At 44.9% G+C, this 13,033-nt stretch overlaps 1 long non-coding RNA gene across 2 annotated transcripts in view; it reads right to left on the minus strand.

Moving 5' to 3' along the window:
* LOC146036690 (uncharacterized) overlaps positions 1–13,033 on the minus strand; it is a 143,107-nt gene that overhangs the window by 34,986 nt on the left and 95,088 nt on the right. The gene's annotated exons all lie outside the window — the stretch shown is intronic.

Here is a 13,033-nt window from a genome sequence, read left to right on the forward strand (position 1 = left end):
TTGGTCTTATGTGCCAGAAAGGGGTTTGGGCCTTCCTACCTCTACCTCTATTCAATTCCATGATTTGGGCCTTCCTACCTCTATCTCTTTTCAGAGCCGGTGCTAGATCACTTACCCGTGCGATGCTGGCCGCCGCGACACTGCTCCCCAGGGAGGGGGGGGCTTGCCGGGTCCAGCGATGCGCCGAGCGGCGCCGTGACGTTCCGGGGGGGCGCTTGCCGTGCAATGCGGCGCTAGCCGCCGCAACACTCCCCAGGGAGGGGAGGGGGGCTTGCTGGGTCCAGTGCCGTGACTTTCCAGGGGGGAGGAGCTTGCTGGGTGATGCATGTCGCCACGCCACAACGGTCCCCGGGGATGGGACTGCTTGCTGGGTGGGGGGGACCAGCTCCAAACTGCCGCCCTCCAGCGGCCGGCGCCCTAGGCAAATACATAAGGCTGCCTAGTGGTGGCGCCGGTCCTGTCTCTTTTCAATTCCATGCCAGATTTTTTGACAATTGAAAAATCTGCACTTTCCACTGTTTTTAGTGTGAATTTTCAACCTATTCAATTATAATACAGGTTTTTTGATAGCCGCAAAATCTTGCATGGTCAAAAAACACATGGATTGGCGAATTACTCTCCGACCCTCGTTAGTTTTTCAACTGCTGTTTTATCATTACAGTCAATTTTATAAGGAAGATGAGAGGCATTTGCAAATTGACCTATGCAAAGGTCCAGACAAATTTGTTAAAAAAAATAACAAAGCAATAGGTAGACTGGGAAAATGCCTACAAAAAAAAATAAGTATTAAAACATACAGTGTTAATGCTTGTTAAACATAATCTCATCTAATTTTACATTTTATATAAAGGAGAATAAAATATAGAAAATTAGATAAAGAGAACAAAGTAAAACAAGAAAAGGAAGACAAGAAAAGCAAGGAGGAGGGAAGAGGAGGCATCTCGACTGGTCAGGATGGCAATTAAACCAGTGGGCAGCCTAGTATTGGAGTCAAAAATTCTTAGCGATATAAAGGATTTTTTTATAAATGCAGGCTGAGTATGAAAATATGAGGGCCAGTCCAGGGATCCTACACCCTGAGAAACTTTTTTTGCAGAGATTTTAGGTATGCTAGTTATATATTCCTAGGTATGGCTATACCATATTTTGGAAATTATTTCCCCATGGTGGGAACCTCTGTTGACTTCCATGCTGAGGCCATGACGCATCTGGCCGCCAAGATCATACAGGTACTGTAAATCATTTATTCTGATATTGTAATGCCTCAGGTACATCTATTGAGAGAAGAAAATATTTAGGGCTAAGAGGAATCAGGATTTTCAACTGTTTTTTAATTCATATTTAGCTGGTGCAGTTTGCCGTTAAATAAAAGTGAAAAGGCATAGGTGAAGCATGACTAAAAATTGTCCGTCGGCAATTGAATAGTAAAGTTATCCCCTACAGTATGTCTTTTAATATTCAGTTTTGTTTTATCACAGTTTTTTCCAATTGTAAAAACTAAATTTGTTGCACAATATAAGAAACTATTGATGAGAAATAAAATATATATTTCAAAGTAAAATATATGGGGTTGATCCTATTAATTGAGAAGGGTGCGAGGTACTGTTGCCGTGGCATTTAAATTCTTGGCACCCGATCTTGCACCTTTCACAGGCTGGTTTCAGCCTGAATTTGCTGAAAATTGCTCGCTACCCAGCGAGCAGCGAGTACTCTTCTGTGAATTCTGGCCACCCTAAAGTGCAGCTGCTTCTGTGACGATTAGCATTGCTGAATAATTCGCAATTAATAGGATCGACCCCAATGTGTACATTTTTTCAAAGTTTGTTTTAGGTGAAATATTAAGGACATGATCTGGAATATGACACAAATAATTCCAAACTTTTTATTTTCAGCTGTATTTTACAGCGTGGTGCTCTTCCCAACCGGGCCCTATTTACAAAGAAACTGAATCATTGGCAGCCTGTGGTGATCAAACAACCAAACAACATAGAAACTGTCAAGCTCATAACACTTTAAAGATTCATGCTTTGTTTCTGCTAGTTAGTGCAGTTTCAGTGGAATAAAAAAAAAGTTTTTTTAAATTTTTCTCTTTTTTATCACATTAATGGGAACAGACTTAGACTTCCACGGGAGGCTCTTTGATGAGGAACTCAGTACAGTAACATCCTGTACACCTCTTGTAAAAAAAACGATTTCTCTCCATTTCTTTGCTGAAAAAATGTATGCAGCTAAACAAAGTAAGAATTGCATACAATAAATGCGCAGCACCTTTACATTTTAAATGACTCTCTTACCCATACTTACCTGACTTCCCGGAAAGGAGGGCATGCCTCATGCATTTAGCAGGGTCCCTGCATCATCACCCGCACTCCCTCCTTCTGACAGTCAAATACCAGCATTCGCGGCATTTTAGGAAGGGTCGGGGATAAAATGACGCAAATTGTACCATCCCGAAGAGCTGTGAATCACAGTATTTGCAGGAATGGGGGCAGGGCCTAATGATGGCAAGCTCCATCGCCACCCCCCAGGAAAAGATGCAGAGAGTCTCCTCTCCGGCTTCTCCTGGAATGGAGACATTGAAGTACAGATAGAAGATAAGTCACCAATGGCCCACCAGGATGAAGTGCTAACATTCTAAAGGCCCATAGGAACTGGGCGATTTTGTGCTGAAAGCAGCTCAGTTTTGTCATTTGAGTCATCATCGCAGACTAAATGGCTTTCCATAAAGACCTGCTATGGAAAGCCGTTCACTGTGGCGAAAATCGCTGGGCAGGGGGGATGTTGCTCAGTGTGTATGCACTTAGCGATTTTCAGCCCAGCAATTTCAGCGATCATTGCTGTCTATACGCGCTGGGCAAAATGCCCATTGTGTATGGACCTTTACATGTTGACATTTTATCGCTTGCATATAACCGCGGATCCCAGCTAAACTGTCCAATGTGCTAAGGTGAGAATCATTTAAATGGGAAAGCCGGGATAGTTTTGCCTTTTAAATGACTGCTACTTTAAAACAGCAGGCAGACTCGCTGGGATCTCACTGATGTCTGCAAGTTGCAGGCTATTACATTTCCCCCATTGACTTCAAAAATAACTTACTTTTATATAAGCCCATCATTTTCAGCAGAATTTTCATCACCTCTCGTTATGCCATACAAGGCATCAATGAGCACAGCAACAGAAAAAATATTTCATTTTCAAAACATATATTTTTGCAATTCTTTCTGATAAATGTACAAACAAAATTAATAGTAAATTCATGGAAGGTATAAGAATCTAAACTCTCCTATATACGGACACACAGTACACAGGTACCATGTTTAAGATGCACAAACATCTTCATTATTAGATATCTCTTATATATTTGGCTACATGTGTCAATCATCCGGACACTGGGCCTTATTCTGATCGGTGCGGCCGGATCCGAATATGCGGCCAGGACCGTGCGTGCGAAACCCCGCCTTCCATACGGATCGCCAACTCCGTCCGTACGCGGTAAGAAGCTGGCCGAACGGACCGCACGTGTATTTCTCATGAATACACCCCCTCCATCTCAGGGAACCTCCCCCATCATTCGATGGTCGCAGACCATCGAATGCAGGGCCGAGTGGTCCACCAGCTCCCGCAACCTCAGACCACACGGGCATTTCTCCGTGCAAAAGCAGGGATCTGGGCGGGCAGCTGACATCCGGCGATGTCATATGTCCGCCCCCTACACGTGCGTCACGGCCGCATTACCATACGTACGCCCAGCATTTGCATGGGAACGCCCATGAAACGCGGGGCGTATGCATATGGTAATGAGCCCAAATAGCCCTTCACGCCCCTCTCCACCCCCTGTTCGGAGTGTTCACATTTCATGCGGGATTTGGGCGTACGCACCGCTCGCACATGCGCAGAGACAAAACATCGGCGGCACGTACGCACGCGGATATTACCGCACCAACCAGAATAAGGGCCACTGTGTCTGTAACGCTGGGCGGGGTCACACACCCCCTCCCAGCTGACACATGTAGCCAAATAGCTATACAGCACGACGTCATGGAAAGAAGTGCATCAGGACCAATTAGCCAACGGCAGCAGGCCGGGGGGGCGTGTCCGGCAGGGCAGGCGCGGGCAGCGCACACTCCGGCAGCGCCTACTCCAGGGCGTGGACCTATGTCGGGCTGGGCCGAGGGGCAGGGTGCCATATGCCCGCCGGCACGCTTACCCAGTCCCTGTCTGGGGCCCGCGCTGGACCTCCTGCGCTGGCAGCGGCTTCCAGAAGCAGAAAGCGGCCGCGGCTACAGGAAAATGGCCGACAGCCCCCTGCACTGAGGACATGTACTCAGTGCAGGAGGCCGGCGGCCATTTTCCTGTAGCCGTGTCCGTGTTCTGGAAGCCGCGGCCAGCGCAGGAGGGCTGGAGGAGGTCGCAGACAGGGACTGGGTAAGCGCTCCCCCCCCTCCACGCTCCCCCCAGCAATATCTAGCACTGTGGGGGCATATCTCCCCCCCTCCCCCCAGCAATATCTACCACTGTGGGGGCATATCTGGCACTCCACGCTCCCCCCAGCAATATCTATCACTGTGGGGGCATATCTCCCCCCTCCCCCCAGCAATATCTGCCACTGTGGGGGCATATGTGTCTGGCACTGTGGGGGCATATGTGTCTCTGGCACTGTGGGGTAATATCTGGCACTGTGGGGGAATATGTGTCTGCCACTGTGGGGGCATATCTGGCACTGTGGGGGCATATGTGTATCTGGCACTGTGGGGGCATATGTGTATCTGGCACTGTGGGGGCATATGTGTCTCTGGCACTGTGGGGGGCATATGTGTCTCTGGCACTGTGGGGGCATATGTGTCTCTGGCACTGTGGGGGCATATGTGTCTCTGGCACTGTGGGGGCATATCTGGCACTGTGGAGGCATATGTGTATTTGGCGCTGTAACGGATTATCTGGCACTGTGGCGGAATATCTGGCACTGTGGGGGCATATCTGCCACTGTGGGGGCATATCTGCCACTGTGGGGCCATATGTGTATTTGGCTCTGTGACGGAATATCTGGCACTGTGGGGGCATATCTGGCACTGTGGACATCACATTGTGCGGTGTAATGGGCATCATGGTATGGGGCGTAATGGGCATTACGGTGTGGGCAGCATTGGGTAATTGCCATCACAGTATGGGGTGTAATGGGCATCAAGGTGTGCGGCATAATGTGTCATTAGCATCACAGTGTGCTCTCGTTTTAATGGGGCGTAGCCCCCTACAACAGTGTGAAGCGCGCACCTAGTACAGTATATATATGCAGTAAACAAATACCCAAAGGCTAAAATAATCCGCTTTTTTTAATGCATTTTGCATTGATTTCTGTTCTAGAGAGCCCAACTAAAGCCACATATGATGGTGCCATAGAGGGGAGGAATGTGCGTCATCTGCTAGGTGCTGCTTATTGGATTGGATTAAGACATGAATGAGGATAGGCCAAGTTGGACAATAGGAAAACCATACTTGCCTACTTTTGAAAATTAGTTTCAGGGAGATTATAGTTGGTAAAAGAATTTTGCGCAACACCCCATTGAGGGGGGGTGTCATGCTCCACCCAAAGGGCATTCCATAAATGGAGAGATTGTGAAAAGTGATTGTGAATGTGGCACCTAGAAGCGTGGGTGTGTACTGCTACATCTGAGAGGAATTTTGTAAAATGACTTATATCCAAATGTAGATAAGCCCCAAAGAAGTTAGCAAGAGCTACTATACTTGGTATTGTGCTAGGAAATGGAGAAATTGTGCTGATGATTCAATGTAAATGTATCTGTCTCATTCCTTTTGTCCCCAAAAATGTAACAGTGTAATGTGGGCTAGGTGAAATGAGGGAGATTGTAGACTAATGAGGGAGAGAGGGAGATTGCTGCTATTTCAGGGAGTCTCCCATATAATGCAGGAGGGTAGGCAACTATGAGGAAAACTAAACATTTTAATTAAAAAAGGGTCAAAGAAACATAGAATATTATGACAGATAATAACCACTAGACCTATATAGTCTGACCCTTTTTTTACTCCTTTTGTAAACTTCAATCTTATTTGTTCATTAAGGTCCATACAGACAGTTGATTTTGAGGTAAAAGCTGTTTGAGCTGCTTTCAGCTCAAAACCGGCTAATGTGTATGGCGCGCTCCCGCATCTTCACTGGCTGTCGCCCTGTTTGACAGGACGAGTAGTCTCCTACTATGGAAAGTCATTCACCCCGGTGAAAATGGCTCAGTGTGTATGCACTGAGTAATTTTGGGCCAGCAATGTGCAATTCATCACTGGACATATACGCTGGGCAAAAACGCTTAGTGTGTATGGACCTTTAGTGCTTTGTTTTCTTCAAAGATCACTCCAGTTCCGTCACATGACCTTGTGTTCTATTCACTGACTTTGAAGAATGATTTCCTCTTGTACCTTATTAAAAAACTTGGAATATATGAAATTATATATTATATTATATGCTATCCTTTCCATTTTCTGCTCCAAACTAAACATAAGATCTTTTAGTCTTTACTGGTAGGTTTAGTGCTGTAGGCCATGCCGCATTTTAGTTGCATTTCTTTGTACGCTCTGTAATGTATTTATATCCTTCTGGAAATATTGGGGTAAATGTACTAAGATGGGAGTTCTATTGAACATGGGATGTTGCTCATAGCAACCAATTAGATTCTACATCTTATTTATATAGCACCTTCTAGGAGATAATAGATAGGATCTGATTGATTGCAATTCCCATTTTAGTAAATTTACCCCATGGTCTCCAGAACTGACCACAGTACTCTAGATAAAACCGTACCGATGACCTATACATGGGCATTATTACTTCTTACCTTCTGCTAGTGATTCCTCTCCATCTGCAACTAAGCTTACCAGGTTGTTCTTAAATTGCTAATAGGCAGGGTTCTGAAGTCACTTTTCACTCTTTGGGCCAGGTGTATCATGCTTCAAAAAGTTATAAAATGGAGAGTGATAAACAACCAGCCAATCAGATATTGCCTGACATTTTTTAAGCCCAGCCTGTAACATGACAGTTAGGAGCTGATTGGCTGGTTATTTATCACTCCCCATTTTATTACTTTTTGAAGCTAGATACACCTGGCCCTTTCAAACTTGTGCACTTCCAATCAAATCCACAGTTCCATAAAAGAAGATTTTGTAGAGTGATTTTCTAGGGCAGTTCCCAAGGCTAGAATATGTGTCCATACCTGTATGTTCCCACTTCCCAAGTTTCACATTTAAATCTGGCTTTGTGTGGTGTGCACTTTTCTCTCTCACTTCCTCCTAACCTCTCAAATGTTTATATGAAAAGTAAAAAAAAAAGAGCACAGAGGGGGAGATTCTCTTAACTAAAAATGCGGTAAGAACCCCGTTATCTGAGTTTTTCCGCATTTTGGGATACTCTAAGCATCCGCCGCCGGGTTACCGCGACGGGGGGCATCGCCAGAAAAATCTGGCGATGCCCCAGAAGCCTATGGGCTTCTAACGCGACCCACCGCCGCCCCGCACCGACCCCCACCGCCCCTCACCGACCCCCCCTCACCTGTGTTCGGGCAGCACAGAGCTGTGCTGCCCGGACCTGTGACCTCCTCCTCCCTGCACTATGATCCTCTTCCAGGTGCAGGCAGGAGGAGAGCCTGGCGCAGCAGCAGCAGTGCCGTGTAAGGGAGGGAGGGGAGAGCCGCCGGGTCCCGGTTGGACCCGCTGACTCTCACCGCAAAAGGACAGCTCTTAACGCAAGAGCTGTCCTTTGCCATAATTATCGCATATGTTAGCGTATATGCGATAATTATTTATGTGATGAGCGGCGAAGGGGGGCGGAGCTGGGCTGGGTCCAAACTGCACAACTTTAATAATAAACACATTTTAGTAAGAATATTAATAACAATGATAATTTTCCTTAATGGAATTTTTATTAAAAAACAATTTATAACAATTTATACATATAATAAAAATTCATAGAAGTGCACTTCAAACATAGATAGGACAGACAGGACAAACAACATAAGACAAACGGATGCTTGGCATATGAGGTAAACTAATATGCTTATTTCCCAATACAGCACTGACAAGTCAGATTTATATGCATAGTTACCAGTCCTGCTCTTTAAATAGAGCTTCAAGCTGCATAGAAATGTCCCCACTCTATATGTGTGGTCAGGGCTCAGTCCTTCCTCTACTCAGCTGGATATTCTCAAATGCTGAGGAGGGATGCAGCTGCAGCCAAAGAAGTGTACCCACTTTGTAGACAGATTTTTAGCAGCAGTATCAAACTGAGGAAGCCGCTGATGACTGCTGAGAGGCGGAGAAACGCGTTTTTGGAGCTGTGTTTGATGCCAGGATATCGCCAAGTGACCCCTGTATACTGCTGCTAAAAATCTGTCTACAAAGTGGGTACACTTCTTTGGCTGCAGCTGCATCCCTCCTCAGCATTTGAGAATATCCAGCTGAGTAGAGGAAGGACTGAGCCCTGACCACACATATAGAGTGGGGACATTTCTATGCAGCTTGAAGCTCTATTTAAAGAGCAGGACTGGTAACTATGCATATAAATCTGACTTGTCAGTGCTGTATTGGGAAATAAGCATATTAGTTTACCTCATATGCCAAGCATCCGTTTGTCTTATGTTGTTTGTCCTGTCTGTCCTATCTATGGGGGTTATTCTAGTTCATTCTTTCTGACAAAATCCTTCTTAGATGGACAAAACCATGTGCACTGCGGGTGGGGCAGATGTAAATTGTGCAGAGAGAATTAGATTTGGGTGGGGTTTTACTTCAAAGTGAGATCTATATTGCAGTGTAAAATAAAGCAGTCAGTATTTTCCCTGCACAGAAACAAAATAACTCACCCAAATCTAATTCTATCTGCACATGTTACATCTGCCCCCCTGCAGTGCACATGGTTTTGTCCATCTAAGAAGGATTTTGTCAGAAAGAATGAACTAGAATAAACCCCTATGTTTGAAGTGCACTTCTATGAATTTTTATTATATGTATAAATTGTTATAAATTGTTTTTTAATAAAAAAATTCCATTAAGGAAAATTATCATTGTTATTAATATTTTTTTCTGAGTACAACTGCGCTCCTTGGGTATGCATGCAGCATAGGCAGCATGCAATTTTTTTGAATTGCTTCATCTGTACAGAGGCACACAACCTCTGTTTTCAAGGAGCTGCAATAGTTCTCAGAATGTCCCTATAAAATATATTTTATATTTTTTATTTGTTACTAGCACATATTCCTTTTATCCTACCAGCGCTCCTAGGTGACCCCAGGGTCACACTCCTGTTCTATTGTAACATTTTAGTAAGGATGTACACTTACAAAGTAGAGGTGAATAAAAGCATGTCAAATAAAGGGTTAGGCAGACAGCTTGGATCTCCTTATAGCTGGGAGAATTGGTTCCAGTTCCGGATCTGGTCACTCATAGCCAACAAGATCCATTAGGCCTGGAATCCCTTTTGGCTGAATAAATCTCAAAGAGGGCAGCCTCAAAGTCACAGCAGCATATACCTGACACGAGCCCACCCCTTCTAAAACACTGACTGACCAGTCAACTATACTGTGTAAGTTTAGTGCAAGGTACACTATCGTTCAAAAGTTTGGGGTCACTTAGAAATTACCTTATTTATTAAAGAAAAGCACTATTTTTTCAATAACATTAACTTATTCAGAAATACACTCTATACATTGTTAATGAGGCAAATGACTATACAAGATGCAAACGTCTGGTTTTTAAAGGAATTTCTACATAAGTGTATAGAGGCCTATTTCCAGCAACCATCGCTCCAGTGTTCTAATGGTACACTGTGTTTGCTAATCGAGTTAGAATATGAATGATTAGAAAACCCGTGAAAACCCTTTGGCAAATTATGTTAGCACAGCTGAAAATGGTTTTGCTCATTAGAGAAGCTATAAAACTGGCCTTTCACTGAGCTAGATGAGTATCTGGAGCATCACATTTGTGAGTTCGATTATACTCTCAAAATGGCCAGAAAAAGAGAAATTTCATGTGAAACTCGACAATCTATTCTTGTTCTTCGAAATGATGGCTATTCCATGCAAAAAATGTATAGAAACTGAAAATTTCTTACAACGTTGTGTACTACTCCCTTCAGAGAACAGCACAAACAGGCTCTAACCAGAGTAGAAAGAGATGTGGGAGGTCCCGATGCACAACTGAGCAAGAAGACAAGTACAATAGAGTCTCTAGTTTGAGAAAAAGGTGCGACACAGGTCCTCAACTATCAGCTTCGTTAAATGGTACCCGGGATGCTGGCCTTCTAGGCAGAGTGTGCATGTTCTGTTCATTTTGCAACTCATTTGACAAATAAAAGTCAGTTTTCATGTAAAACACGAAATTGTCTAGGTGACCCCCTCACTTGAACTTGAACGGTAGCGTATTACAATAAAAACTGTTTAGTTTATATGAAAGCTGTCTTACAAATAAAGCAGACAGTTAAATGAAAATGACATTTTGTAGGTGTCCATATTGCAAGCATAATCTGTATTTTCATTTGTTTCTTTATTCCATCAGTAAAAAGGTCGGCTCATCTCAATAAAAAAGATATTCTGGACGATCATTGAATTTCATTCAACAAGAGTTTATACAAGTAAAAGAATATAATGTTCTTTTCAGAATTACAGCAAATATTCAATATCACCATAAAAATTCTCTGAATCAAGTGTTTCAAGGCAAGCAATGCAAGTGTGTGAGATTGGCTGGGAGCATTTACAGCACAAACTAATGTTCATACTGTATTTCTTATTTAGAATTTTGTTCATCTCACATAATCTAATGAAATGTGCTCCATGTCTCAGAGAAAGTGATGTTCCTTCCAGCACTTTTGTGAGTCACTTTTCAGTTTTCAAGTCTCCTTATAATTCTATTAAGCAAAGCCCATCTCTTCCTGAATTACTTTCTTTCTCACAGTAACAGAGTTAAACTCCAACACCCATAAGTGTTCCTTTGATCGTTCCTAACTTTTCTTTAACTTTGATAGTTTGACGTGTCTGGAAGCAATGCCACCAAAAGTCTGCCTTCTTAATGGTGACTATTGTGAGACGTTTAATACTAATTCTTCCTTGTGAATATTATGTACATTTATAGGGAATATTATTTCAAAGACATGTGCATGTACTCTACCATAGGTTATCTTTATAGATTATAATAAACTAGACAGTCATCTCATAGTAGGTCTGATTCAGAGTTGGAAGCAGAGGCAGATTTAGACCTCACGGGGCCCTAGACAAGATATTGGTTTGGGGCAGATTGCGTATGGCATCATCGATAGAGTACACTCTACGAATAATTACTCAGCTGCACGAACATCAGCAATGTGTACCAATCTGAACCAGACTGTAAAGGAGCCCATACACGCTCCGTTTTGCCAGTCCATTTTGTACTTTTAAAGTAAACATCTTATCGGATCACATGCCTTGTGCATGCAATGCGATCCGATACAATGTAAAGCTAGTACATACTTTTTGTACTGTACTATGAGATGCGCATCGCATAGTACAAAACGGAGCCGCCGCAAAACAGAGCGTGTATGGGCTCCTTAAGTCTTTTGGAAGTAGACTAAATACCTGTGTCAAGCGACTTCCCGCTTACAGTGGATAAAACCATTTTGTGTGTCCAAACATTTTTTTTATCCTGTCGAAGGACATTGGGTGCATGCATGCAATGCCACATTGCTTCTCAGAGGCAAAATTCTTCCAGTTTTTTTTCTGCTACTGAGACTGAAGAAGCTTCTTTAAAGAAAAATGGGTACTTGTGTATTATAGCGGCGCCCCCGATTCCCATCACGCGATGGCATGCGATGCAACGCGATTTTTGCCCCCTATACGATGAAAGATTGTATAAGCACCCTAAAGGGTGCTTTTAAGCACCGTAATGGGTGCTTACAATGTTAAATGCACCCCCCGCCGGGGCGTGGCTTCGCTGGATATGTGAGCGGTAGTGCCCGGCTGCAGCTCCTGCTCAATACATCCTGCTTAAAATCCTGCATACGCTCGATACCTGATACAACTGGCGGCACAGGTGTGGGAACCTTCCAGCATCCCTCCGGTATCCTGAGAACCCCGTTACGCCCGGCAGCTGCCCTCCTGAACGCCGATTTCCACACCAGCGGTGCTGTGACGGGCGCCATCTTGCCTGCGCCTCGTGAGATGAGACGGGATGCGTGAGCTGACGGCGGCATCGGTGAGTCCCAGCACAAGCAGCACGGTCTCCCCGCTTGGCCACACACGTCCAGACACTAGCGGACCATCCCTAAATAAGAGGTCGAGGTGGTGGGAGTCCACGACGGGAATTGGGGAGCGAGAGGGGAGACGACGCCGCCATTTTCCCCGCAAGGAGGGACAGCCATCCTACTGTGCACATAGTGCACTGGTAAAGCAGCGGGCGCTGTCAGTCACACCTGGCTGCCCATTCCGCCCAGCTCAGTCTACCTGCCTGGCCACATTTACCCTGACCCCAGCGAGCCCAGCATACACCAACAGAGGGGGTAATAAGCTCCCACAGCAGGGAGGGTGAAGGAGGACGCTGGCGCCATCTTCCCTACAGGGAGGGTCAGTCCCATGAGAAGAAAAGCATCTTCCTGACCAGCAAAAGGTACATAGCCGGTCTCAGCGACACCCAGGTGGGACAGGGGACCCAGCGAAGGGCCATTGAACCAGTAAAGCAGCAACATATACCCCCTGGGTGCCATATAGGGGTCTGGCTGTGTCTCCCCACTGCATCCTAAATACACCACCCACTGGTGCTCCCCTGCAGAAGCCCAGGGCTCTGAACTGTGACACTAACAGCCCTCATCAAATTCCATGAACTCTTCTCCTCAGGCCTGACACACTGAACCCACAAGTCTACCAATCTGCACTGCTCCCTTATACCTATAAAGCATATATCCTTTCCACAACTAACATGGGAAAGAATAACCGCAGCTCTGCAGCTACGCAGCTGGAGAGATTTGCCAGAACCCTACGTTCAGCCGCGGAGACTCCTGATTCTGATGTGA

Source organism: Crinia signifera, chromosome 9, assembly GCF_055691185.1.
Source record: "Crinia signifera chromosome 9, ASM5569118v1, whole genome shotgun sequence".
NCBI classification, from domain to species: Eukaryota; Metazoa; Chordata; class Amphibia; order Anura; family Myobatrachidae; genus Crinia; species Crinia signifera.